Source organism: Oncorhynchus tshawytscha, linkage group LG32 (assembly GCF_018296145.1).
Source record: "Oncorhynchus tshawytscha isolate Ot180627B linkage group LG32, Otsh_v2.0, whole genome shotgun sequence".
Classification (NCBI taxonomy): domain Eukaryota; kingdom Metazoa; phylum Chordata; class Actinopteri; order Salmoniformes; family Salmonidae; genus Oncorhynchus; species Oncorhynchus tshawytscha.
In genome coordinates, this window is record NC_056460.1 from 1,019,611 (window position 1) to 1,025,268 (window position 5,658).

General features: G+C 38.7%; 1 protein-coding gene across 1 annotated transcript in view; it reads left to right on the plus strand.

Moving 5' to 3' along the window:
• LOC112257879 (zinc finger protein OZF) overlaps window positions 1-5,658 on the plus strand; it is a 91,132-nt gene that overhangs the window by 72,703 nt on the left and 12,771 nt on the right. The window lies entirely within an intron of this gene.

Sequence of the window (5,658 nt, forward strand, 5' to 3'; positions counted from 1 at the left end):
TATCGATAGCCTAGCATAGCATTTTGTCCAGCTAGCAGCAGGTAACTTGGTCACGGAAATCAGAAAAGCAATCAAATTAAATCGTTTACCTTTGATGAGCTTCGGATGTTTTCACTCACGAGACTCCCAGTTAGATAGCCAACGTTCCTTTTTTCCAAAAATATAATTTTTGTAGGCGAAATAGCTCCGTTTGTTCTTCACGTTTGGCTGAGAAATCACCCGGAAATTGCAGTCATGAAAAGACCTAAAAATATTCCAAATTAGCTCCATAATATCGACAGAAACATGGCAAACGTTGTTAATAATCAATCCTCGAGGTGTTTTTCAAATATCTATTCGATAATATATCCACTGGGACAATTGGTTTTTCAGTAGGACCGATTGGAATAATGGCTACCTCTGTATTTTACGCGAGAATCACTCTGGGAGCCATCGGGTGACCAGTTGCGCAATGTAGCCGCTTACGGGTATTCTTCAACATAAATGCATAAAACTACGTCACAATGCTGTAGACACCTTGGGAAATACGGAGAAAAAGTAATCTGGTTGATAGCCCATTCACTGCTCAATAGGGACGCATTGGAACGCAGTGCTTTCAAAACATGAGGCACTTCCGGATTGGATTTTTCTCACGCTTTCGCCTGCGATATCAGTTCTGTTATACTCACAGACAATATTATTACAGTTTGGGAAACTTTAGAGTGTTTTCTATCCTAAGCTGTCAATTATATGCATACTCTAGCATCTTGTCCTGACAAAATATCCCGTTTAGTACGGGAACGTTATTTTTCCAAAAATGAAAATACTGTCCCCTAGTCACAAAAGGTTGTGAAGAACAAATTCTTATTTTCAATGACTGCATAGGAAGGGTGGGTTAACTGCCTTGTTCAGGGGTAGAACGACAGATTTTGTACCTTGTCAACTTGGGCATTCGATCTTGCAACCTTTTGGTTACTAGTCCAACACTCCAAACACTAGGCTACGCTGCCGCCCGACTTAGTGCCGGTACCCCCTGTATATAGCCTCGTTATTTTATTGTGTTACTTTTTATTTCATTTTTTACTTGAGTTTAATGAGTAAATATTGAACTGCATGGTTGGTTAAGGGCTTGTAAGTAAGTATTTCATGTTGTATTCAGCAAATATGACAAATACAATTTCATTTGATTGGTTTGGTATTGTGTTTGTTCGACATTGCAGCCGACAGTGCAGGTGACTGCCGACTGACTGATCTATAAATCACCTTGCATCATAAATAACTACTCATTATTATTTATAAATCAGACAGCCAGTCACCATTTACCCACAATACAGCATGGATTTGATGGTCTCGAACACGGCCAGTGGTTTAGTTGATGGCTATCATGTGTGGGATGTCATCTATAATACTTTGGGTGTTCTAAATTCTGTGTCGCTCAAAGCCTTGAGTAATGAACCTATTTTCAACATAACAGGCTGAAAAGCTGCATTGCTTCAGGAAGCTTTGTTTCCCCATCACTACTTTTCAGCATGTTCTCTGTGGAATACACTACGGGAGTTTTGTATGGTTTTCCACCTTGGCTTACTGCTACCGCGCAAACTGACTGATATCTGGAATCTATCCATTTGGATGTTGGCGATATCCCCTGCCATCATTCTGTATGTCTCTGCTCTTTTGATCTGGTTTTGTTAGATGGGATCTAACTGGTCTCCGGTAGTTGGTGTTCCAGCTCGCTGACCATAGCTAGTTGGCTAAATAGCTAATGTTAGCTGGCTGGCTAAGATAACTGCATATAGCTAACAATCTTTGATTTTTGGTTAGATGGCGTTATGTATTTCCAAAACTTTGATTTACTTTAATGATTGGTTTAATTTGAAGTTCTACATTTGAAGTTATTTCTGTTGTAGTTTAGGTCATAGGGAATAGGCTGGTCCTCCATATTACATCACACCTGACTTTGGCCTTCTTCTGAATTCTGATTGGTTTAATGTAATAACTCCAAAAATAAAACAGTGAGGTGTAACTTTGCATTGTGACTTTTTAAACATTTTATTTGATATTTTAAAAACAATACAAAACATACACATACAAACAACATCATACAAACATTAACTACATCACACCTGCCCAAACCCACTAGAACAAACCCCAATTGCCAGCGCCCGCATCAGCCCATTTTTATTTTTCTCCGTCGCCCACTTTTAGATAATAAAGCAATTTACCTTTCTATTGAATTAACAACAGAGGATTGGTTGATTTCCAGGTTTTAATTAGGTATAATATTTAAGATGATAGACGAGAAACGTATTGTCCAATTCTGGGGTATCCCACTGTACCCTCAAATGTCATGTTTTGAAATACCAGACAGACAGATTAAAATAAATTTGACATTGTATAACTTCTGATAGAAAGTTGGCTAACTCCACCCATAACTTTGTAACGTTATAACATTCCCGGAAGGCATGGATTTTTAAAATGTATTTTAAATTTATGTATCCTTTATTTAACTAGGCAAGTCAGTTAAGAACAAATTCTTATTTACAATGACGACCTACGGACGACACTGGGCCAATTGTGCGCCACCCTATTATTGAGTCATTGTTAGTTTTACACTGAAGACATGACTCTGTCGTTGTGCTGTAGAATTTGTGAATTTTGTTCCTTGTATAATAAGATACTATCATTTGTCCAAACATCACAGGCCACAGACTTTGATGCAGTTAAAGACTTCCAAAAGTGTTTTAATGGGGTTTCTCCCTGTGCACCTGCCAATTTAAATCCATTAAATGAAACAAGTTACCAGACACGACATATTGCTAATGCTCTTCCTATTGATATCCTGAATGTCAATTAACTTGTGGTCGTGATGACGGCCTATTCGATGACGTCGTCGATTGGGATTCCTCAAAAAAGAAGACGCTCTGGATTGATCACTGGAGTCAGATGTGAAGGAGGGGGTTGATCATCAGGAGTCAGATGTGAAGGAGGAGGTTGATCATCAGTGAACCTCAAGGATTGTGGCTGGGCTGGTGTTTCAATTTTCAGCTTGGTCATATATTTTGATACATTGAATGTTGATATTGTGAACCTATGTTTATGTATTTGTACCTCCTGTTTTGGGATGTGATGTCACTAAGTACTGCCCCAAAATATACAGTGCATTCAGAAAGTATTCAGACCCCCTCACTTTTGCTACATTTTGTTACGTTACAGCCTTATTCTAAAAGGGATTAAATATTTTTTCCTCTCAATCTACACACAATACCCAATAATGACATCACAATACCCCATAATGACAAAGAGCCTATATACAGTACCAGTCAAAAGTTTGGACACACAACCTACTAATTCATGGGTTTGCTTTATTTTTACAATTTTCTGCATTGTATAATAATAGTGAAGACATTAAAACTATAAAATAACACACATGGAATCATATGTGAAAAAAAAGAGTTAAACAAATCAAAATATATTTCCTATTTGAGATTCTTCAAAGTATTCACAATTTGCCTGGACAACTTTGCACACATTTGGCATAGTTGTGTTGTCTTCACTATTATTCTACAATGTAGACAGTAGTTAAAATAAATAAAAAACATTGAATTTGTAGGTGTGCCCAACCAATTGACCGGTACTGTATATGCATTGTGGAGGAGAACTGATCCTAGATCTGTACAAAGGCATAACATCTACAGCAGGAACAACTGTCTGTGTTAAAAAGGCCCAGCTGGATTGAATTGAGCTATTTAAAATGCCATATTTGAATGTCAAATGATTTGTTCTGTTTGTCTATACAAATCAAATCAAATCAAATCAAATCAAAAGACAGGGTCTGATGTTAAGGCTTGGAAATATTAGGGTGGTAGATTTGGGGGAGAATTTGACATGTCAGTTGGAATAGTGATAGATTTTGGAGGGACCCTTTTCACTACAGCCAATCAGTGAGCAGCTTCCCTTCCCCACATCTCAGGCAGTTCTGTTACAACACTTCCCTGCTTTCATCAACAATGGAGTAAGCATTCATCAACAATGGAGTAGCTTCCCCGCTTTCATCAACAATGGAGTAGCTTCCCCCTTTCATCAACACTTTCATCAACAATGGAGTAGCTTCCCCGCTTTCATCAACAATGGAGTAGCTTCCCCGCTTTCATCAACAATGGAGTAGCTTCCCCGCTTTCATCAACAATGGAGTAGCTTCCCCCGCTTTCATCAACAATGGAGTAGCTTCCCCGCTTTCATCAACAATGGAGTAGCTTCCCCGCTTTCATCAACAATGGAGTAGCTTACCCCGCTTTCATCAACAATGGAGTAGCTTACCCCGCTTTCATCAACAATGGAGTAGCTTACCCGCTTTCATCAACAATGGAGTAGCTTACCCGCTTTCATCAACAATGGAGTAGCTTACCCCGCTTTCATCAACAATGGAGTAGCTTTCATCAACAATGGATTAGCTTTTCCCCACTTTCATCAACAATGGAGTAGCTTTTCCCCACTTTCATCAACAATGGAGTAGCTTTTCCCCGCTTTCATCAACAATGGAGTAGCTTTTCCCGCTTTCATCAACAATGGAGTAGCTTTTCCCGCTTTCATCAACAATGGAGTAGCTTTCCCCCGCTTTCATCAACAATGGAGTAGCTTTTCCCCGCTTTCATCAACAATGGAGTAGCTTTTCCCCGCTTTCATCAACAATGGAGTAGCTTTTCCCCGCTTTCATCAACAATGGAGTAGATTTTCACCGCTTTCATCAACAATGGAGTAGCTTTTCACCGCTTTCATCAACAATGGAGTAGCCCACTGAACTAAAGCCTTGACACTTCATATCTGGGGTATTTTTACCTTAGCCAGCATTGTGAATGGTTAGGAGATAATATGTCATGTACAGACCTAGTCTGTTCATTATATACATCTACATGATGTATTGTTACACCAACAAAAAAAGGGAAATTATATAATTTCATACTAATTGCTCAGAGAAAGAGATATAGTTTAACATGTATTTCTCAAAAGGAAGCAACCTCGCCTTAGGAGGATAACAACACTGAAATGTTTTATGAGATGAGAGAACACATTTGGTGTGACCATTCCTCCATACAGAATCTCTCCAGGTCCTTGATTTCTTTTGTCTGTTCTTATGGACTGTCCTGTTCAATTCATACCACAGGTTTTCAATGGAGTTCCAGTCTGAAGACTGAGATGGCCGTTGAAAATGTTGATTTTGTGCCCAATTAACCGTTTCTTCGTGGGTGTTGGTGTCTTGCTAGAAGACCCGATTATGGCCAACTTTCAGCCTCCTAGCAGAGAGGAAACCAGGTTTCTGGGATAAACTATCCTGGTAGTGGGTAAAGTTGATTGATTTTATACAGTAATTGTTGCTCATCTTTATCAAGGGTATCAATAACTAGGTGCTCATTGTGATATCTAGTTATTTGACTGAATCAGAAATACAGATGTGGAGTAGATGTACAGTTTGTTTTAAATTCTCATAAAACATCTGACCTAATCAAACAACACTTGTTGCCCTTTGTACGTGTTGATATAATATTCATATTTAATGGAGAGAAAAAATCGTTTCCCTAAACTGCTTTATAATATTATAATTCAATGATGGAAGAAAAAAAGTTTTCCCTCAACTGCGTTTACTCCCTCCAGACAGCAGATGGCGATATGTGTCTTTCAGGC